The sequence below is a fragment of the Hyperolius riggenbachi genome, chromosome 9 (genome assembly GCF_040937935.1).
Source record: "Hyperolius riggenbachi isolate aHypRig1 chromosome 9, aHypRig1.pri, whole genome shotgun sequence".
Classification (NCBI taxonomy): Eukaryota; Metazoa; Chordata; class Amphibia; order Anura; family Hyperoliidae; genus Hyperolius; species Hyperolius riggenbachi.
Window position 1 is genome coordinate 278,228,688 of NC_090654.1, and position 24,531 is coordinate 278,253,218.

General features: G+C 47.2%; 1 protein-coding gene across 2 annotated transcripts in view; it reads left to right on the plus strand.

Annotated features, from left to right (window-relative positions):
• Positions 1–24,531, plus strand: part of PTGDR (prostaglandin D2 receptor) — a 193,522-nt gene that overhangs the window by 151,870 nt on the left and 17,121 nt on the right. The gene's annotated exons all lie outside the window — the stretch shown is intronic.

The following is a 24,531-nucleotide window of genomic DNA, read 5'->3' on the forward strand; positions in this document are numbered from 1 at the left end:
ATACTGAGCGGGAGGCGCATGAACAGATGAGTCTTGAAGGCTCTTTGATGGTATGATAGGGCAACTGTAACGAGAGGCATATGGTGGCTGCCATATTTATTTCCAGTTAAACAATGCCAGTTGCCTGGCAGCCCTGCTGATCTATTAGGCTGCAGGAGTGTCTGAATAACACCAGAAACGCGTACATATGAATTGGCCGCCGGGAGACTTGGCGCAGGACACAGCCGGTATATGGCTTATCCTGCTGCTGAACAAGTTCCCGGCGGCATAAATACTATTCCCCCTCCACATCCACAGGGATGGTGGGGAATGATATCATTTGGCTTCCAGCTATTGCGGGCGGCTGAATTATAGTGTTTTAAGAGCAACTTCAGCTCCGTCTTCTGACAGCGCCGAAGTTACTCACAGTGCACTGTCTATGGTGGCACCGGCTACGCCCAAATCTCCTGCGCTGTTATTACAGCACTCGCCAGAAACAAGCATGCAGCTAATGTTGTCAGATTTGACAATAATGTCAGACAAACGCACACCTGATCTGCTGCATGCTTGTTCAGGGGCTATGGCTAAAAGTATTAGAGGCACAGGAACAGCCAGGCAGTTGGTATTGCTTAGCTATATATATATATATATATATATATATATATATATATATATATATATATATATATATATATATAAAATCGTAAAATCGGATGTACGATAAGTATTTAAATTGCTACCATTCTTACACACTTAATGGCAGAGGCCTCAAACCTGATACAGTCAGTCACTGGGTGACTGGGGTCCAAATTCAATAAAGGGGGGGGGGGGGGCCACAAACAGCCAATCAGATTTGTTGGATTGATTTCAGCCTGTTATTGGCAGGATTCTTAAACTTGACACAGCTGGTCACTGAGTGACTGGGATTAATATTCAGAAATGTGGGTGGAGCCTACAACAGCCACTCAAAATTCACCTATTGATTTTCAAGGGGAATATTTAACCCTCTGGGCGATACAATTACATCGCGATCAGAGTAAGCAGGAAATCCCGTTCAGAACGGGATTTCCTGCTGGACTTCCCCGGTCGCCATGGCGACCGGGGGGGATGACGTCACCGACGTCGTGACGTCAGAGGGAGTCCCGATCCACCCCTCAGCGCTGCCTGGCACTGATTGGCCAGCAACAGAGTAAGTTCATAAACGCTCTATACCCCCAGGCGTCACACAGTCGGTGCAGGATCAGGTCAGCCAAGCCATAACGAAGTAGATAAGCAAAGAAGGATCCGCAAACCAGGCCGGGTTGACGTATAAAAGGCTGATATTTTATTGAAGAAATCCACAGACAGTGCAATAAAATCACAGGATCAACTCACGCGTATCGGGCCTACCATCTGCCCTGATTGGCCAGGCTGCGCAAGGGGTCGGGGGGGGGGGGGGGCTGCGCGGCACGGCGGGTAGCGGCGGCGATCGGAAGTTACACGCAGCTAGCAAAGTGCTAGCTGCGTGTAACAAAAAAAAAAAATGCAAATATGCCCACCAGGGCCTGAGAACTCCTCCTGCGCGACATACCCCGAGCTCAGCTCGGGATTATCGCCCAGGAGGTTAAACTGCTGCCATTCTTACACTGTTAATGGCAGAGGCCTCAAAACTGCTACAGTCAGTCATTAAGGGACTGGGGTTCAAATTCACTAAAGGGGTGAAGCCTCAAACAGCCAATCAGATTTCTTTGCTGGATAAACTGCTTCCATTTACACAATTTTGATGCCAGGAACCTGAAAGCTCACAAACTTGGTCCTTGAGTGACTGTGTGTCAAGGTTACAAAAAGTGGGTGGAGTAAAAAACAGATGTCCCTGGGAAAATGTACACTGCAGCCCTTCTTCACTGTTAATGGCAGGGTTCTCAAACTTTGCACAGTTGGTTTCCTGGGTGACTGGGATTAATATTCAGAAAAGTGGGTTGAGTCTAAAAAAGCAGATCAAAATTCACCTGTTGATTTTCAAGGGGGATATTAAAATTGCTTCCATTCTTGCACTGTTGAGGGCAAAAGCCTCAAACCTGGAAAGGTTGGTCATTGGGTCACTGGGGCTCAAATTCAGAAAAGGGGGTCGAGCCACAATCAGCCAATCAGATTTGTTTCATTTCACTCAGAAAATACAAATTATTGGTGCCAAGGTCCCCAAAGCTCACAAAGTTGGTCATTGAGTGACTGTGTGTCCAGGTTACAAAAAGTGGGTGGAGCCAAAAACTAATTTCACTAGGAAAATATAAACTGCAGACATTCTTACACTATTAATGGCAGCGTTCTCAAACTTTGCCCAGATGGTCACTGAGTGACTGAGATTAATATTCAGGGAAGTGGGTGGAGCCTATAATAGCCAATCAAAATTCACCTGTTGATTTTCGAGGGGAATATTTCAATTGCTGCCATTTTTACACTGGTAATAGCAGATGCCTCAAACCTGCTACAGTTGGTCATTGGGTGACTGGGGTTCAAATGCTGGAAAAGGGCGGAGCCACAAACAGCCAATCTGATTTGTTTGATTTTTATGGGAATATACAAATTATTGATGCCAAAGACCCTACAGTTCACAAACTTGGTCATTGAGTAATTGTGTGTTAGGGTTACAAAAAGTGGGCGGAGTCAACACCAGCCAAATACATAACCGGGCAACGCCAGGTCATCAGCTAGTAAGAAAATAAATATGACAGCCTCCATGTCCCTCTCGTTACAGTTGTCCTTTAAAGGTGAAGGCGAGTCTGATGGCTGGTGTGAGCAAATTCCAGAGAGTGGGGGCAGCCCTAGTGAAGTCCTGTAATCATGCATGGGTGTGAGATATGTGTAGAGCAAACAGGCACAGGTCTTTGGAGGATTGGAGGGGGTGGGCTGACTATACTGTTGGAGGGGGTGGGAAAGGAGGGGAATCTAGCTGTTGTTGTACTTTGTTCTCTGGTTGAAGTCGATGGACATATGTCTATTTTCAACCCAAATAACTATGTAACTAGCTGCCTATATTGTGTGTGTGTGTGTGCGCCGCATATTCCAGCTGATCCAGGGGAAGGCAAAGAGCCCTTATTGTATTGATGTGAGCTCTGAAAGTGGGAGTGACCTCTAGTCGAGGAACATGAGGAGATGACGCTATTGCAGTCTGTGTGGCTGATATTGATTGGTATTTCGAGGCAACGGATTCACATGGTGGAAAAACAACCAGTTAAACGACACTTAATAATATACAACAATCCTCAATGACAGACAACAGAAAGCAATGCTGACAATGACGACTGCTTTATGACACAGCTATATAAATACTTCCTGACCTCGCTGGAACTAAGAATTAAGGAGTACCGCCAATATAAAAACCAGAACCTGCCATGTCAGGCTCTGCGTTAACCATTTCAGCCCGCTGGGATTTTTCACCTTATGCATCAGAGCAATTTTCACCTCCCATTCATTCGCTAATAACTTTATCACTACTGATCACAATTTATGGGGGCGTGGCCTGAAGCTCATGGCGTGAGGACGTGTGGTGGCAGAGCTCCCGTCCAGCGGCACATCTACAAGCATCCTGACCATCTCTAAGTGCACCGTTTTGGCTCCCAAAGTGACCGTTATCCCTCCTGAAGCACCGAGCCTGGATATGGCAGCTTCTCGTGCCTCGCAGGCAGCAGCCAAACTGGAAAAGTTCCGCCGAGACCACGACAGCACGAGCCAAGATGGCGTCGCAGCATCAGATCCACAGGCCTCAGCTGACAATACCCCTCCAGAACAACCCGAACCCACTCTCGCACAAGTCCTGCAGGCAATCTCCGACTGCCAATCGTCCCTGACCTCCATCACTTCCACCTTGGAGTCTGTAAAGACGGACGTCACTTTCCTCCGCCAAGACCTACGCGCTTTGAAAGACCGGGTGGGTCAAACAGAGCACCGCATCAGTGAACTGGAAGATTCTGTACGACCCCTACAAAAGGAAATGGGACAGAACCAAAAAGGTATAAAGTCCATTGCCGATAGGCAGGAAGACCAAGAAAACCGCCAACGCCGCTCCAATGTACGGATCGTGGGCCTCCCTGAAAAGGCCGAAGGCACCGCACTGGAGCAATTCACAGAGAACCTACTTAAGACTCTGTTCGGTGAGCATACCTTTTCCCGCGTCTTCGTTATTGAACGCGCACACCGAATCTCTCCTAACGTCCCTGCACCAGGTCAACCGCCACGTACTTTTATCTTCAAACTTTTGAATTACAGGGATCGGGATGCAGTGCTCCGTGCGGCGCGCGAAAAGGGCCCCATCTCCTACGAAAACTGATCACAATTTATTGATCTATATCTTGTTTTTTCCACCACTAATTAGGCTGTCTTTGGGTGGTACATTTTGCTAAGAATTATTTTTTTATAAATGCATTTTAACAGGATTAATAAGAAAAAAATGGAAAAAATGCATTATTTCTCAGTTTTTGGCCATTATAGCTTTAAAATAATCCACGCTACCATAATTAAAACCTATGTATTTTATTTGCCCGTTTGTCTCGGTTATGATACCATTTAAATTTTGTCCCTATCACAATGTATGGCGCCAATATTTTATTTGGAAATAAAGGTGCATTTTTTCCGTTTTGAGTCCATCACTATTTACAAGCGTATAATTTAAAAAATGTTCATAGTATAAACCCTTCAAATGCATATTTAAAAAGTTCGGGCCCTTAGGTAACTATTTATGTCTTTTTTTTTTTATTATTGTAATTTTTTTTCCCATTAAAAATTTTATTTGGGTAATATTTTGGTGTGGGAAATAAACAGTTAATTTTTAATGTTATTATATGTGTAAATTGTAATGTAAAAAATAGGTAGATGTAGTTTTACTATTTGGCCACAAGAAGGCCACCTTGAGTTTTTTTTCCCCTCCTTTGCTTCTCGCTAACCGGAAGCACAAGGGGGACGCGGAAAATTTTACGTGCAGAAAGACTGAAGCCTCTTGTAAGAGCGCTTCGGTTTTTCTGCTGGGGACACGAATCGGTGATCGGGAACCATGTTCCCGTTCACTGATCCCAGGGCTACCAGGAGACAGCACGGGGCACGCCCACGATCACGCATGGGAGCTCGCCGAAGCGCGGCACCGTAGCCGCCCAGACGTGAGCTTCACGTCCGGGCGGCAGAAATGGTTAAAGTGTACCAGAGCTCAATGCATAGTAAGAATCGATACTTACCCAGGGCTTTCTCCAGTCCCATAAACACGTGCAAGTCCCTTGCCGTCCTGCCACAATCAGCCTGCTAACTGGTTCAGTCCCATCAGTGGGGGTCTACTACGCATGCGTGGAAATCCTGCGCATGCGCATAAGACTGACATGTCTGAGCCAGTTACCGGGGCTGATCGCAGCTGAACGGCAGACCGCAGGAGGACAGCGAGAGATTCTATGCTTTGAGCTCTAGTTACTTTAGGGGAATCTAAAGTAAACAAGAAAAAAAAGTGTTTCAATTACCCTAGGGCATGTTCGAGGACACGCGTGGACAAGGCTGTGCAAGCGCAGTTGTCGGTGACTGGCTCTGTCGCTGGAATCAAAACTAAGCCACTACGGGGGACTGGAGGTTCGTTCCAGGATGGCCTTTTAAGGTGCCCATTAACAGTACAACTGTTTCATCAGATGCAATCTTTCAATGCGATTTCTATGATCGGAAGGTAATCATCGATTGTTCCCATAAACAGGTCAATTAGGGCATTTTCTCTCTTCCAATTCGATAGTAAAAATCTAACATTTGGATCGATTACATTTTCTGATCCGATCGACCATAGAATGGTTTTACATTGTTTTCCCCCACACACTGTGCAGTTTTTTGTACAATTTCGGTGGGAAATTGCATCGAAAGATGGCATCTGGTGAAAAAATTGTACCATTAATGGACACCTTGAATGATGCAGGATTAGGGGGGATCTCAGAGTTTATTACTTACCTGATTGGCCTTCATTTATTCAGGTGAGCGCTCTGCCCCTCTTGGAATTGCGGGCGTGGCAGATTTTTTTTAAATTTCTACTGAGGCCACCCTCATTTGCATTGCTCCGGCCCATAGCTTGAGAGATGTGGTGTAATTGGTGGCTGCTCAGCTGGGGGCGGGCCGCGACAGTTTAGGCAAAGAGATTCGGAAGACTTCGGAAACATGGCCACAAATGCATTGCCAAAGAGGTGGCGGAGCCTCAACTGCAAACAATTTACAGATGACCAGGTGAGTAATTAACCCTGAAAAGTCAACCTCGTGTTTAAGTCGACGCCAATACGTATTGAACCCTCTTAAGCTGGAATTTTTTATTGACTCAAGTATAAGTCTACTCAGCAAAGTTAATGGCTACACTTGTGGCTCAGGAGGGGTTAAAGACTGCACTGCATACAGTATTGCAGCCATTAACCCCTCCTGTCCCGTAAGTGCAGCCAATACCTCCTCCAGGCCCCTAAGTGTTGCAATGATTCACTCCCTTTTATGCAGCCCAGTATTTCCCCTGCCCCTTTCCTTGTTAACCTCCTTACCGCTCTGTGGCCCCAGGAGTCCCCCTTAATGAAACAAATGTGGCAAATAGCTATAAATCCTTAAGCTAGCACTAGGCTAGCTAGTAAGAGCCTCCGGCACCCCTGAACCCCTGCCGATCCCCCTGGATCCAGCGATCGCGCAGCCTCCCGGCGCAGCTCCAGTCTCTCTAAGGGGAGGATCGGGTTTGCGCATGACGTAGGCAACGTCATGTGCGATCCTCCCCATAGTGCTCAGCATTAGAGATGGGCTGAACTGTTCCAGGCAAACTTCGGGTGGTTCGCGTTCACCTGCGAAGGCGAACTTTCCCGGAAGTTATTGAGCAGAACTTTGACCCTCTACATCACAGTCAGCAGGCACATTGTTGCCAATAAGACTGCACTCACTCCTGGAGCCCCACCCCCCCTTATAAAAGGCAAGGTCCTTGTGCCGTTTTACTCACTAGTCTGCCTGCACTTATTAGTTAAGGGACAGCTGCTGACAGACTCTGCTAGGGAGAGTTTAGTTAGGTTCTTATAGGCTTGTTCCTAGCTAATTGGGTCTCATCTTCCAGGGAATTGTACAATTTCAAAAGCCAGCTTATATACGAGAGAGAGAGGGAAGGAGGGAGAGAGAGAGAGAGAGATCATTTTTCTCGTGGGTATATCACAATGGTACATGCTAGGCTGGCTTCAGCATGTAGTGTTGGTGGTGGTATAGCGGTTAAGAGAGCTATCAACCATGCACTCATACCTGGGTTCAATTCCCGGCCAAGGTATGTGTAAGCTGGCTTTTAAAAGCCTACAAATCTTTAAGCAATCTCATTTTTCTCTAGGATATATCATAATGGTACATGCTAGGCTGCCTTCAGCATGTAGTGTTGGTGGGGTATAGCGGTTAAGAGAGCTATCTACCGTGCACTCAGACCTGGGTTCAATTCCTGGCCAAGACCTGGGTTCAATTCCAAGGTATGTAAGCTGGCTTTTAAAAGCCTACAAATCTTTAAGCAAGCTCATTTTTCTCTAGGATATATCATAAAGGTACATGCTAGGATGCCTTCAGCATGTAGTGTTGGTGGTTAGTATAGCGGTTAAGAGAACTGACTACCAAGCACTCAGACCTGGGTTCAATTCCCGGCCAAGGTATGTAAGCTTGCTTTTAAAAGCCTACAATTTCCTGGAAGATGAGACCCTCCTCCCTCCGGGAATTGAACCCTCCGGGAGGAGGGAGAGAGGGAGGCATACACTGCCTGATGTTGTAAAGCAGTGTAGGCCTGTAATTAAACATTGAATGAGATTTGTGACATTAAAATAGGGGTTTATGTGAAATCTAGATTTTTGCCTGGGACTTTTGATGTGTATTTCACTCAATCAGGTCTTCCTCCAGGTATTAGAACCCTTGAAACGTGTTTTATATCATTTTTCCAGCCGGTAGAAAGTTTTCTAAAATTTTAAGTTCGCCTCCCCATTGTAGGCTATTGCGGTTCACAAACTTTTCCTGCAAACCAAACCTTCCGCGGAAGTTCGCGAACGGGGTTCACGAACCGAAAATCGGAGGTTCGGCCCATCTCTACTCAGCATGACCTCTGGCCTGACATAAGCTAAACAATAGGGATGTTGTCTGTCGCAGTATCTCGTGTTACCACCGGGACACCATGGTTTGAGAACACCAATGGTCAGGTGTTTCCGGGTCAAAGGTCATGCTGGATATTATGGGATGGAGGCTTGAACCTTGCAGCAGCCCGCTGCCATCTCTGCTCTGCTCAGTGGCCACTCCTATGAAAGGCTTACCATAGGATATCAGCAACACCGCAAGAAAGCCTCACACAGCCTTCTCTACCGGCAGGGCTGGCGCTACCATAGAGGCAAAGGGGGCAACTGCCCCAGGACCCCAGAACCTGTAGGGGCACCAATGTGTCTCCTCACCAACTTAACTGTGCTTCCCTGCCACATATTTGGCAGAGTAGCATTTCTAGCTGGCGTGGGTGACAGAGGAGCATGTCACCTGGAACAGGTGAGTTGCTACTCTGTTGAAGACATTGTGGGGCCCGGAGGACCACAGTTAAGTTGAGGGTAAGTGGGGATGGGGTGCAGCCAGCTCAGTGGCCCTGTGGGGAAATATGGCTGCAACAAAAGGGCCCTAATGCTGCTTTATGGTCGGGGGAAGGGGGGATGTCTGTCAGGGAGGCCACTGGGTTCACTTTGGGGGCTCCATTGTCACAAGAACCGGCCCTGTCTACCGGCCGCGTTTGAGATCGCTTTTTTGGATAGCTGCAATTCACCGTAATCTACTGATTGCAAGGGCACCACAATTAACATATTAATCACAATATGCCTTTTCAACCGCTGCGCTTAGTTGTTTGGCCAATCGCTAACGCACTGCATACTGCATTTTCCTTGTGATTGGCCTGTATTAGGGTTTTCCAATACCCACCGTGAAAATGTTCTCAGTTTTATGGTTAAAATTGTGATCAGCCTTGCAGCACGTTTGCGATCCTGATCGCCGTTTATGGTGAAAGAACCAAGTAGAACGCTACAATAGAGTAGGGTGGCGGGACAGCATATAACACACAAGGTGCGCATTGCCATCTTGTGGCCATTTAACATATCTAAGGATGAAAGCTGCTTCCTGTAATCTGTGACTGAACAACTGTCACTTTCAGCTGGGACAGAAAATGTTTCAGAAAGTGAAATTAATAAAAAAGAGAATTAAAGAGGAACTGTGGTCAAAATAACATAATGAATAAAATTGTTTTTTTTTTTTGTTTGTTTTTTTACCCATTGTAAAATCTTTCCTGTCCATGATTTGATTTCTGACATTTATTACAGGCAGTAACACCTTTAGTACTCTCGTCAGGTGATCTCTGAGTTCCAGATAACGGTTAAAGTGGACCTGAACTCAGAACTTCCTCTCTGCTCTAAAAGATAAGCAACAGCATAATAAACTTTAAAGAAAAAAACATTTTTTTTTTACAAGGGATACAAATCCTGCAATAAAGCTGCAGTGTGTCTACTTCCTGCTTTCATAGAAGCAGCCATATTGTTAACATCCTGTGTTTACAAATTAGCTGCTCTTCTGAGGCAGCCCGCTGATACAGCTGAGAGATTAAATCACAACTTGTGATTAGACACAGATGAGGGGGAATTACACAGGCTAAACTCTCTAAATACGTACAGGGTGGATTTCTCTCGGTTTTCCTTCTGTCCTGTGCAAGAGTTCAGGTCCACATTAACGACAATTATTGCCATGGGGATACACAGCAGCGCATTTTCAAAGTAGACGTCTCTTTAACCGACATCAGGACCGCTGGATACGAATTGCGACTTTGACATTTTCTTTTCACTGTATTTCATAACTGCTTTTCCGTTAAGAGACATTTTGCCAAGTTACGTTTTCTTTTTCTTCTCACCTTTGAAAAATCACAAAAACCTCAAGACAGTGCGAGAATGTGGCTTTCCTGTGATTAACCTGAAGCAGCAGATTGTTTGCTGACACAGCAAAGAACCAGCCCTCTACCGGAGATAAAAGCAATGTCGGCTTTCAACATTCTCACGGATGCTCAAAGCAAGATCTGGCGAGCAGCTGTCATGTTTACGTGCGGAAAACGCCCCTCCTGCATTATCCGGCCAGGTGGGCCCTCCTTACATCAGGGCGCGAGGAAGAAAGGGCGCGGGGTGAAGTCGAAATGTCAAAATATTGTCTATAAGGCCTAGTGCACACCAGAGCGGTTCGGCAGCGTTTTGCGATCCGCTTGCGGCTGCGGATCCGCTTGGGTAATGCATTTCAATGGGCTGGTGCACACCAGAGCGGGAGGCGTTTTGCAGAAATGCATACTCCCGGGCTGCTGCAGATTTTGGATTGCGGAGGCATTTCTGCCTCCAATGTAAAGTATAGGAAAAACGCAAACCGCTCTGAAAAACAGCAGTTCAGAGCGGTTTTGCAGGTGTTTTTGTTACAGAAGCTGTTCAGTAACAGCTTTAGGGCCTGTTCAAACTATGCGCGTTCCTGGACGTTTTCAGGGAACGCGTACGGGTACCAAAAACGCATAGAAACGGCTCCTAATGCTTTTGAATGGGCTAGTTCACATGTATGCGTATGAGACGCATACGTTTCTTATCCGCATTGCTGCATGCAGTTCTGTGCGTCACGCTTAGAAACGGACGCAATGAAAATCTATGGGCGCGTATCAAAAACGCGTACTATTGCATTTTTAGCGTACGTTTCCCTCTGCGGTTCCCATAATTTTTTTTTTTCCCCTGGGACAGGTGTGTGTGCAAAACGCAATAGAAACCGCATTTGAACGCAAGAAAACCGCATGCGTTTTTCAACTTGCGTTTCTTTGATTTTATACGCGTTCTTCATACACTGACAGTCTGAACAGGCCCTTACTGTAACAATATATGAAATCTACTACACCAAAAACGCTTCCCAAAACCGCAAAATGCTAGCTGAAACGCTACAGAAAAAGAAGAAAAAGCGTTTCAAAATCTGCTAGCATTTTGCGGATCTGCTAGCGGGTTTTGGTGTGCACCAGGCCTTAGAAAGGTTTTTTTTATCGTTTCTTCAACTTGTGTGTTTTTTTTTTTAAACGACAGGGCAGCTGTAACCAACACCTCCAATCTCATCTCATTGATTGGACTCCAGCTGACTATTAACACCTCACTCCAATTAGCTCTTGGAGATTATTATTATTTAGTATTTATATAACATATTACGCAGCGCTGTACAGTGTATATATATATATATATATATATATATATTTCTTGTCACTAACTGTCCCTCAAAGGAGCTCACAATCTAATCGTCATTAGTCTAGGGGTTCACATACTTTTTCCACCTGCACCGTGAATGTTTACATGGTGTGCTCAATAAAAACATGGATACATCTAGGGCTGGTTCACACTATGGGCGTTTTCGGCCTTCTTTCACACGCAGTCGATTTTTAAACTCGCCCACAAAACGATTGTGCAATGAATATGAGAAGGTTCATATCAGCGCGGTTCGTTCGCCGTGCGTTCAGCAAAGCCGTGCCTGTACCATTTTTCAATAAAAACATGGAAACATTTAGGGCTCGTTCACTCTAGGGGTGTTTTTGGCGATTTTGCCTCAATGGAGGGTATAGGAAAAACGCAAACGCTCACAAAATCGCTTTGTGCAGTGATTGCATTCGCGTTTTTAAGAATAAATACATTGTATTTATTATTTTCCAGGTCAAAGACTTCCCTTCCTGACTTGCGTCAGGGAAGTGAATTACAAAAACCGCTCTGGAAAAGCGCTTAGAAAAGCGTTTTTTTACCAGAAATGCAGCGCGCAGTGGAGCACCGGATTTTGGGTGTGAATGAGGCCTAAGTAATTTGTGTGCTATTAGTTTAAGCAGACTGTAATTGTCTATTGTTGTGACTTAAGGGGCCCATACACCTATTATTATTATTATTATTATTATTATTATTTAGTATTTATATAGCGCCGACATATTACGCAGCGCTGTACAATGTATATATATATATATATATATCTTGTCACTAACTGTCCCTCAAAGGAGCTCACAATCTAATCCCTACCATTGCCATATGTCTATATTATGTAGTGTAAGTACTGTAGTCTAGGGCCAATTTTTTTTTTTTTTTCTAGGGGGAGCCAATTAACTTATCCGTATGTTTTTGGAATGTGGGAGGAAACCGGAGTGCCCGGAGGAAACCCACGCAGACACGGAGAGAACATACAAACTCTTTGCAGATAGTGCCCTGGCTGGGATTCGAACCAGGGACCCAGCGCTGCAATGCGAGAGAGCTAACCACTACGCCACCGTGCTGCCCACCGTGCTACACCTAATGATTTTCCCGCCGATATACAGCAGATTCGATCACTGTGATCGAATCTGCTGTGAAATCGTTGCGCAAACGCTGACAGAACGATCGATTTCTGTCCAAAATCGATCGTTCTCATCAATCTGTCCTTGCAGAAGATTTTGCTTGATCGCTGGCGGGTCAGGAGTGCGGCGATAGCGGCGTTCGAATGTCCGATGACCGACGCTAGCGGCAATACATTACCTGCTCCGCCGGCGCGACTCCCCACTGTCACCGCTGCTCCTTCTCCGCTGGACTCCGGCAGGCTTCACTTCTTCCTTCCGGACAGGAAGTTTAAACAGTAGAGCGCCCTCTACTGTTTAAACTTCCCCAGACAGGAAGTACAGTGAAGCTGCAGCCCTGGAGCCCAGAGCGGAGACGAAGACAGCGGAGACCGGGGGACTCGCGCCAGCCGGATCAGGTAATGTATGCGGGGGGGGGGGGGGGGAGGGGCGGCGGCAGCTTCGCAGATTGTGTTCGGTTTCATGCTGAAATCGATTCACAATCTGTTTGCAGTAAAGGCAGCCATACGATCCCTCTCTGATCAGATTCGATCAGAGAGGGATCTATCAGTTGGTCGATCTGATGGCAAATCGACCAGTGTAGATGAAGATCAGATCACATTTTATGACCAATTTGTGCACAAATCCATATAATTCCAAAGTGTTCACATGCTTTTTCTTGCTACTGTACATACAATATATATATGTATATAATATGTATCATATGTTTTAACTAGTATAAAACTTTTTTAATTGTAGTGTAGTAAATGCCCCCCATAGTCTCCTGAGGCCGGCTGTAGACTGCAGATTGGCGTTAGCAGTGCGGCCGAAACGCTGTAATCCCCGTCTGGTTTCTGGCCAAGCAGGAAGTGACACTCACTTCCTGCTGGCAAATTGATGACATGCGTGGAAGCGTATTGCTAAAATACACCTCGGCGCATGCGCGACGCCAAAACTGCTGCAGGTTTTCTTTAAATACACACGCGTTGCCATAAACTTACATGACTTCCGGTCTACCGCAAAACGCCACAAGAACCATAAGGCAACGCAAGTATGTGCTCGCATTAGATAGGGCACTTCTGGCGCAGCGTACCGCAACGTGGGTAGTATGAATTCATCCATGGACTTACATTAGGCTGCGGTGGGGCGCGGTAAGTTTTGGTAAGTTGAAAGGGCCCTGAAGGATTGATGTTTTTGCACTTTGAGGCCTCATTCACACCTAAAAAACGAAAATGCAAACGCAAGCATTTTGCGTTTTTGTGCACTCTTTTTCTCCCTCCCGGTGCTCCACTGCGCGCTGTTTTTTGAAAACGCGCTTTTCTAAGCATTTGCCAAATCGGCTTTGAGAGTCACTCCCTGACGCAATGTATTTATTCTGAAAAACGCTAATCCAATCGCAGCATAAAGCGGTTTTGTGAGCATTTATCGTTCTTCCTATACCTTCCATTATAGTTAAAATGCCCCCAAAATGGTACAGGCACCGCTGTGCTGAACGCACAGCCCACGAACCGCGCTAATATGCCGTGCTTCCACTTCTCCCCTCTGTAAAGCCTTTACTGGCTCCCTATCTGCTTCAGGATCAGTTTTAAGGTTCTGTGCCTTACTTACAAATCTGTGCACAAGACCTGCCCAACCTACATTTCTGAGCTCGTCCACAGATATATACCTGCCCGCCCCCTCTGGTCCTCCAATGATCTCCGCCTGACCTCCCCACGCATTTCTCATTCCCATGCATGCTTACAAGACTTCTCAAGAGCTGCCCCCACCCTATGGAACTCCCTTCCACTCCCCCTCAGACTCAATCCTTCCTTCAACACCTCTAAACACATCTCTTTAAAATGGCCTACCCCACATCTACCACACTCTTAAAGAGAAACTCCGACCAAGAATTGAACTTTATCCCAATCAGTAGCTGATACCCACTTTTACATGAAAAATATAATGATTTTCACAAACAGACCATCAGGGGGCGCTGTATGACTGATTTTGTGCTGAAACCCCTCCCACAAGAGGCTCTGGTACCGTACGGTACTCTGGGCAAACTGCCACAATGTAACAATGACACACACAGGAAATGGCTGTTTATAGCTGTCTGTTAAAGCCAGAACAGCTACATAATCTGCCCACAGTAACAATGTCACCATGTAATACATGTCAGAATGTGAATCTGGGAGAGGAAAGATTTTACAATGAGCAAACTCTGACTAAATCATGTATACATAATTATTGTAAAAATTAAGCACCTTTTTATATTAAATTATTTTCACTGGAGTTCCTCTTTAAGGCTCATACACACATCAGACCATAGTCTTTGGAAAAAGAAAGATCACAGACCAATGTTACCCCCTTCCATGTAGTATGAGAGCCATACTCTACACAGTCTATTCTATGGAGCTGAACTCCCCATCAGACAGAAATCTTTGCAAGATGCTGCACACAAAGGGTATCATTCATAAAGCATTTCCGCATGCGGAAATGCTTAACACCGGTGACTTTCCCGACCACTCAGCATAAGCCCCATTCATAAAGGCTCTTTCCGCATGAAAAAGTGACAGAGCGATACATTTCCGCCTTGTGCGGAGTTTTTCTAGATTAATCTAGAAAAAGTAACAAACACATCCATTCATAAAGATTAGAGCAAGCGGTATCCGGAAGGAAAATACCGCTTGCTCGACAGTAGCGATAGGCGGGCGGAATACATATAAATGAATGGGAGGGACCTCCCAAGCAGCATCAGACAGAGCAGCGCAGGGAGGGAATCGGGCAGCTTTTAAGTTTCCGCATGCCTACCGCCACGCTACCGCCAGCTTCCTCCAGAAAACCTCCGCACTTCTTCCGCAACAGGCAGACTTCTTTATGAATGGCCACCCAGAAGTCTTAATTACCGGTTGCGGAGAAGAACGGTGTTTTCCCGCACTACCGACAGCCTGTTTATGAATGATACCCAATGATGCTGTACACATTCAAAAGATCAGTATCTGCAAAAGATCCGTTTTGCTGCAAAATGCATTCATAGTCTATGATATCTGCAGATCATCATACACACCTTGTTTAACAGACATTCATCTGCAGATCAGATCCACCAGGATGGATCTTCAGATCTGCAGATGATTGTCTGATATGCAGATGAATGTCAGTTAAACAAGGTGTGTATGATGATCTGCAGATCTCATAGACTATGAATGCAATTTGCAGGAACGGATCTTTGGCAGGAACAGATCTTTTGCAGCTACAGATCTTTTGTGTCTGTACAGCATCTGTGTGTGCAGCATCTTGCAAAGATTTCTGTCTGATGGGGAGTTCAGCTCCATAGAATAGACTGTAAGGCTAGAAACCCACTAGGAGAGCTTTTCTGAGCGCTTTGTGATTTGAAAAGCTCTAGCTAATGTAATGCTATGGGTGTGATCCCACTAGAGTGATGTGATTTTATAAAAAAAAAACCCATAGCATTGCATTAGCAAGAGCTTTTTCAAATCACTCACACTTAGAAAGCGCTCCCAGTGGGTTTCTGGCCTGAAGGTATGGCTCTCATACTACATGGAAGGGGGTAAAATTGGTCTGTGATCTTTCATTTTCCAAACACTATGGTCTGATGTGTGTATGAGCCTTTACTCTCTCAGTCAACCACCTTTTCCACAGTTCTACCTTATGTGTACCCCCCCCCCCCCACTCTTTAGATTGTAAGCCTTTGGCAGGGCCTCCCCCCTCCCCCCTCCCTTAGTGTGTCCTTCTTAATCTTGCTACCCCAGCAATGACACCCTTCTCATGGACTAACTCGGACTTGCTTTGCCGGGTCTCTGTAAAACGCATTTTATACCCTGATTCCATGTATAACCTTGTGCTATGTTGTATAACCATTTGCTACCTCTCTGTCTGTCACCCCTTGTTGCAATGTATGTATCCCTATTTATTGTCCAGCGCTGCGTAATATGTTGGCGCTTTATAAATACAATTAATGATAATGATATGAACCTTCTCATTTATTGCACAATCGTTTTGTGGGCCATTTTAACCATTTAACGACCGCCTAACGCCGACAGGCGTCGGCGGGTCATTAGTGGTATAGCATGGAAACGGCCGCTCGATCGAGCGGCCTTTCCATGCTAGTTCACGGAGACTGTCTCCGTGAACAGTGTGCGAGCCGCCGATCGCGGCTCGCACGCATAATGTAAACATGCGGGGAAGAAATCCCTGCTGTTTACATCACACGGCGCTGCTGCGCAGCAGCGCCGTGACGTAGATCGGCGATCCCCGGCCTCTGATTGGCCGGGGATCGCCGGCATCCGATAGGCAGAAGCCTATCCTATCAGGCGCAGGACGGACTTCCGTCCTGCGCATTACTACTGAAGAGGGAGAGGGAGGTAAGCGGAGGGAGGGCGGAAATGGCTGCGGAGGGGGGCTTTGAGGAGCCCCCCTCCCGCTACTCCCTACTAGCCGGCGGCGATCAGACCCCCCCAGCAGGACATCCCCCTAATGGGGAAAAAAGGGGGGAAGTCTGGTCGCCCGGCCACAATCCTGATCGGTGCTGCGGGCTGTAGAGCCCACGCAGCACCGATCATTAGAAAAAGCCCTGGTCCTTAAGTGGTTAAAAATTGCCTATGCTTGAAAAAAGACCATAAATGCCCCTAGAGTAAACGAGCTTTAAGTCTTTGTATGCATGGGTGGTGCTCTTTATCGCTTACTTGGAATAGCTGTGAATGGCTAAATCCCCAGCATATAAAAAGTTCTGCCGCCTCCCTGGAGACTATCAGCCAGATGCACATTTTATTCTTGGCAAGAGTTGAGACTATTCCTCGGGGGGTGCGGCTTGTGGCCAGTTATAGACACAGATAAATATTTTAAGATGATTTATGTGCTTTAATGTATGTCAATGATGTATAACCATCTGCAAAACAAACACCCCCGCGGCTCGAAACATGTTTACATATTCCATATAAGTAAGTGGATTTAAATCGAGACAGACTAATAAATAAAGATACCGCAGGGTCTAATCTGCGATGGGAACGAGAAGGATTGGGATTGATGGATGAGATGAGGTCGATATCAATATTTATTTGTTTATACTGAAAATAAAACACCCTGTTCATTACTACTATTTATATGTGTTTGTGTAGTACGGATATATTTCCTGGGGTAGCTTACAGTGTTCACTGGACAAGTCCCATCACTTAGGGCTGATGCGTGAATGAAAAAAGGGCCCGACTTATTAACGAATTTGGCGCCGGGTATTAACAAAATTTGCTAATGAGAACCATCGTTGTCAAACTTTATTAACGATAATTACTGTTGCAAAAACAAACGAAAAATAGTAACGAATATTAACGTTAAATGTTGTTATGTTCCCTTACACAGAACCCTCCCCTGGTGACGCCTAACCCTAAGCAACCCCCCCCCCCCAGCCCGGTGGTGCCTAACCCCAACCACTGGCGTAACTACTGGAGATGCAACCCCATCGCCCGCAGAGGGACCCTCTGGGGCCCGCCAGCCGTGTGCGGGGGGAAGCGCTGACTCCCTCCCGATTGTGGGACCCCCCAGCCAGGTGTGGAACTGGCCGCGGCGTCTAATAGACGCCGGGCCAGTTCATTCCCCGCAGCCCACAGTCTCCCGGGAGGCAGAGCAGGGCTACGGCAAGATGGCTGCCGAAGCCCTGCACTGGAGACTATTTGTGTCTCCAGTACAGGGCTTCGGGAGCCATCTTGTCATAGCCCTGCACTCTGCCTGTCAGCGAGGGAGATGTGCTGCTGGAAGATAGTCGGTGAGTTGCGCGCCAGATGCAGGCCGGGAGCGGAGACTTCTGCCAGGTAAGTGAATTGTTTTTTTCACAGGTGCTGCCCACATTGCGATTTTCTGGTAACTGCTGCCCACATTGCGATTTTCTGGCGTCTGCTGCCCACATTGCGATTTTCTGGTAACTGCTGCCCACATTGCGATTTTTTGGCGTCTGCTGCCCACATTGCGATTTTCTGGTCACTGCTGCCCACATTGCGATTTTATGGTGTCTGCTGCCCACATTGCGATTTTCTGGTGTCTGCTGCCCACATTGCGATCTTCTGGTCACTGCTGCCCACATTACGATTTTCTGGTGTCTGCTGCCCACATTGTGATTTTCTGGTGTCTGCTGCCCTCATTGCGATCTTCTGGTGTCTGCTGCCCACATTGCGATTTTCTGGTGTCTGCTGCCCACATTGCAATTTTCTGGGGTCTGCTGCCCACATTGCAATTTTCTGGTGTCTGCTGCCCACATTGCAATTTTTTGGTGTCTGCTGCCCACATTGCGATCTTCTGGTCACTGCTGCCCACATTACGATTTTCTGGTGCCTGCTGCCCACATTGCGATTTTCTGGTGACTGCTGCCCACATTGCAATTTTCTGGTGACTGCTGCCCACATTGCAATTTTCTGGTGTCTGCTGCCCACATTGCGATTTTCTGGTGACTGCTGCCCACATTGCAATTTTCTGGCGTCTGCTGCCCACATTGCGATTTTCTGGTCACTGCTGCCCACATTGCGATTTTCTGGTGTCTGCTGCCCACATTGTGATTTTCTGGTGTCTGCTGCCCACATTGCGATTTTCTGGTAACTGGTGCCCACATTGCGATTTTCTGGTGACTGCTGCCCACATTACGATTTTCTGGTCACTGCTGCCCACATTACGATTTTCTGGTGCCTGCTGCCCACATTACGATTTTCTGGTGCCTGCTGCCCACATTGCGATTTTCTGGTGCCTGCTGCCCATATTGCGATTTTCTGGTGACTGCTGCCCACATTGCGATTTTCTGGTGACTGCTGCCCACTTTATGATTATTTTCTGGTCACTGCTGCCCACATTACGATTTTCTGGTGTCTGCTGCCCACATTGCGATTTTCTGGTGTCTGCTGCCCACATTGCGATTTTCTGGTAACTGCTGCCCACATTGCGATTTTCTGGTGACTGCTGCCCACATTGCGATTTTCTGGTCACTGCTGCCCACTTTATGATTATTTTATGGTGACTGCTGCCCACATTACGATTTTCTGGTGACTGCTGCCCACTTTATGATTATTTTCTGGTGACTGCTGCCCACATTACGATTTTCTGGTGACTGCTGCCCACTTTATGATTATTTTCTGGTAACTGCTGCCCACATTACGATTTTCTGGTGACTGCTGCCCACATTGCGATTTTCTGGTGACTGCTGCCCACATTGTGATTTTCTGGTGACTGCTGCCCACATTGCGATTTTCTGGTGACGGCTGCCCACATTGCGATTTTCTGGTGACTGCTGCCCACTTTATGGTTATTTTCTGGTAACTGCTGCCAACATTACGATTTTCTGGTGCCTGCTGCCCACATTGCGATTTTCTGGTGACTGCTGCCCACATTGCGATTTTCTGGTGACTGCTGCCCACTTTATGGTTATTTTCTGGTGACTGCTGGCTGCTGCCCACATTACGATTTTATGGGGAAATGCTGCACAATTTGATTTATTCCTGGTGAAACATTGCTGCATTAGGATTATTTTATGGTGAAACGCTGCCTCATTACAATTATTTGGTGCCTATGGGGGGGGGGGGGGCATCCTCATTTTCGCAGGAGGGCCCAGTGATTTCTAGTTACGCCCCTGATTGCAATGTGGGCAGCAGTTACCAGAAAATCTCAATGTTGGCAGCACCTGTGAAAAAACCTCCGCTCTCGGCCGGCATCTGGCGCGCAACTCCCCGACTATCTTCCAGCAGCACATCTCCCTCGCTGACAGGCAGAGTGCAGGGCTACGGCAAGATGGCGCCCAAAGCCCTGTACTGGAGACACAAATAGTCTCCAGTGATGGGCTTCGGCAGCCATCTTGCCGTAGCCCTGCTCTGCCTCCCGGGAGGCTGCGGGTAATGAACTGGCCAGGTGTCTATTAGACGCCGCGGGCAGTTCCACACCTGGCTGGGGGGTCCCACAATCGGGAGGGAGTCAGCGCTCCCCCCGCACATGGCTGGCGGGCCCCAGAGCAGCCCCGGGCCCCGCTGCGGCCGATGGGGTTGCATCCCCAGTAGTTACGCCAGTGCACCCTGTATTTATTTAGAGAGTTTAGCCTGTCATATTCTCTCTATGTGACTAATCACAATTTAATCTCTCAACTGTGTCAGCTGGCTGCCCCGACAGAGCAGCTAATTTGTAAACACAGGATCTTAACCCTATGTCTGCTTCCATGAAAGCAGTAAGTAGACACATTGCAGATTAATTGCAGGATTTCTTTAAAGGTTGTTATGCTGTTGCATATATTTTAGAGCAGAGAGGAGGTTCTGAGTTCAGGTCCGCTGTCAGTTTCTTGAACATCTGATGTTGTGATATGTGGCTTTTAGTACAAGGATTGTAATTGTAATATTTGGCTGGAGTCACCTGACAAGGCGTGTTGTTTACATGATTATATTTGTTATGGTTATTTAAATTGAACCCTAATAATGGGCCAAAATATTTCTGCATTTATGTCTCAAGAATTTTTTATTAGGTAAGCAAATTAGTCATGTGTAATATGGAATTTGAGTTAGGGGCCGTTCACATTACAAACGCGGACGGCCACGCATGCGAAACGCAACGCATGCGAACGCACGCTATCCGCGTTTGTGTGCGTTGCGTGGCTGATCCCATCACTGAAAAGTGAATGGGACAGCCGCGCGTTTTTTGCAAAAACCGCGTGCAGCATGCGTTCCCGGACCACACAGTTCCGGAACGCATGCAGTGTGAACATCAGACAGTGCACTCTATGCACTGTCTGATGTCGTGCGTGTCGGCCTCCTGCACGCGTTTCCAAAACGCAGCTGGAAACGCGTGCAGTGTGAACAGGCCCTAAGGCTTCTTTTCCACGGACTGTTGATAGCTAGGCAGTGAAATGCCTCTCAAACTCACAACTGCTTGCTGCCTGGTAACTGCTTGCTGCTGCCACACAACTGCTCACTGCAGCCTGGCAACTGCTTTCTGAGCACACAGTTCAACAGTCCATGGAAAAGAGGCCTAAGGGAGGTGGGGAGGTCAGCTAGTACAGTTCCATGTGTAATTGCTTTGTTTAATACGAGTGTCTCATACATTGGCTATCATTCATAAAGCATTTCCGCATGCGGAAATGCTGAAAACAGCTCACTTTACCGACCACTTAGCAAAGTCAGCATTCATAAAGGCTCTTTCCGCATGCGAAGCTGACATTTCCAAGCAGAGCGATAAATCACCGCCTTGTGCGGTGATTATCATAAAAAATGTAACAAACTGTCAATTCATAAAGATTACCGCAAGCGGTATGAGGACGGGGAATACAGCTCCCTCTGATGTGGCGATAACAATGTTAAGTTAATGGAGACACAGACCTCCCAGGCAGCTGCAGTAGAGCGGAACACGGAGAAATGTATCAACTCCGCAACTTCTCCTGTTTCCGCCAGCCTAGTTTGGGAAATCTCCGCACTGCTATCGCAACTGTATCCTTTTCTATGAATGCCCACACAGAAGTCTAAAATACCGGCTGCGGTGTTTTTCCGCACTCAGTCTCATTACCGACAACACCTTTATGAATGATACCCATAATGTACATAGGCAGAATGGCCTCAATTCACTAAGCTTTATCAAACACTTTATTGAGCGTTTGATAATTTACCTCATGAGTAAAATCTAATTTTGAATTCACTAAGATGTTATAGATTTATCACATGTTTTATTGATAAAACGTTCAATAAATCTATAACACCAGGGCCGGCCTTTGACCTGAGCGACCGGTGCGATCGCTCAGGGCGCCGGCCTCCAGGGGGCGCTCCTGCCGCCTGTGTTTTAATGCGGAAGCTGCGGCCCCGGCTGGGTCCGTCTCGCTCCGCCCCCTGGTGCCGCAAACAAACATGCCCGTAATAGAGGGGAAGCCGCGGGGAGGGCAGCCCAACCTCTCCCTCCCTTCCTCTCCGGGCCGCCCTCCGTGCTCCCCCCTCCGATGCTGCTGCAGACTGCAGAGAGAACAACTCACCTCCCTGGTTCCGATCGCCGGCGCCTCTCACGTCCCTTGCCGCTGGTCTCCTCTTCTACGTTGTCACTGATGCACACTAAACTTCCTGTTAAGCAGGAAGTTTAGTGTGCATCAGTGACAATGTGGAAGAGGAGACCAGCGGCAAGTGACGTGAGAGGCGCCGGCGATCGGAACCAGGGAGGTGAGTTGTTCTCTCTGCAGTCTGCAGCAGCATCGGAGGGGGGAGCACGGAGGGCGGCCCGGAGAGGAAGGGAGGGAGAGGTCGGGCTGCCCTCCCCACGGCTCCCCCTCCACTATGAGGGGGGCACCTACCTACCTACCTACCTACCTAATCTATACTGGGGGCAGCTACTTATCTTGCCAATACTGGGGGGACCTACCTATCTAACCTATACTGGGGGGGCAGCTACCTATCTAACCTATACTGGGGGCACCTAATATCTAACCTATACTGGGGGGGGCAGCTACCTATCTAATCTATACTGGGGGCAGCTCCCTATCTAATCTATACTGGGGGCAGCAACCTATCTAATCTATACTGGGGGCAGCTACCTATCTAACCTATACTGGGGGCAGCAACCTATCTAATCTATACTGGGGGCAGCTACCTATCTAACCTATACTGGGGGCACCTACCTATCTAACCTATACTGGGGGGGGGGCAGCTCCCTATCTAATCTATACTGGGGGCAGCAACCTATCTAATCTATACTGGGGGCAGCTACCTATCTAATCTATACTGGGGGCAGCTACCAATCTAACCTATACTGGGGGCAGCTACCTATCTAACCTATACTGGGGGCAGCTACCTATCTAATCTATACTGGGGGCAGCAACCTATCTAATCTATACTGGGGGCAGCTACCTATCTAACCTATACTGGGGGCAGCTACCTATCTAATCTATACTGGGGGCAGCTACCTATCTAATCTATACTGGGGGCAGCAACCTATCTAATCTATACTGGGGGCAGCAACCTATCTAATCTATACTGGGGGCAGCTACCTATCTAAACTATACTGGGGGCAGCTACCTATCTAATCTATACTGGGGAAAGCTACCTATCTAATCTATACTGGGGGCAGCAACCTATCTAATCTATACTGGGGGCAGCTACCTATCTAACCTATACTGGGGGCAGCTACCTATCTAATCTATACTGGGGGCAGCTACTTATCTAATCTATACTGGGGGCAGCAACCTATCTAATCTATACTGGGGGCAGCAACCCATCTAATCTATACTGGGGGCAGCAACCCATCTAATCTATACTGGGGGCAGCAACCCATCTAATCTATACTGGGGGAAGCTGCCTATCTAATCTATACTGGGGGCAGCTACCTATCTAACCTATACTGGGGGCAGCTACCTATCTAACCTATACTGGGGGCACCTACCTATGGTAGATCCCCCCCCCCCCCTTAGTGTATATAGGCTACTAGTCTTGTAGATGTAGGCAGATTCCCCCTTTAGTGTATATAGGCTACTGGTCTTGCAGTCGCAGATCCCCTTTTAGTGTATTTAGGCAGCAGATTCCACCCCCCCCCCCCCCCCCATTAGTGTATGTGTGTGGTGCGCTCACACGCAAAGAGGATGAATTGGGGGGGGGGGGGGGGGCGCCAAAATCTGGTTATGCTCAGGGCGCTGTGAAACCTAAGGCCGGCCCTGTATAACACCTTAGTGAATACAAAATTAGATTTTACCCATGAGGTAAATTATCAAACGTTCAATAAAGTGTTTGATAAAGCTTAGTGAATTGAGGCCATTGTCTCTTTTGGATGGACAGTCCCTCTTAGGGAACTAACTCCCTCTGTCCCTCATGTGTCCCTCTTTCAGGACTCATTTACAGATCTGTGTAAATACTGTATATGCATTTTTCTACTGTTTAATTGACTCTATTTAACCCTTACAGGACCGCTTCATGCCAATTGGTGTGGACTCGTCAGCAGCCCAAGGGCCGCCTAACGCCGATCAGCATGCAGTCCTGGGGGGGTGTGTTTCGCAGGAGATGGTGCGGGCATGTCTGCTTGGATGACATCAGTCTCCCAGCGGCGATCGCCGCTAGGAGACTGTTAGATGGCAAAACCGCAGCACTGTACTGGGGACAGCCGTGTGATCCGGGGACAGGCTCAGGGGTGATCCGCTGTCATCGGCTGAAGCCTATGAAAGCCGATCACAGTGATTAGCTGGCGGGGGGAGGAAGGGAGGGGGTATATAAAAAATAAAGATATAATTATTTATAAAA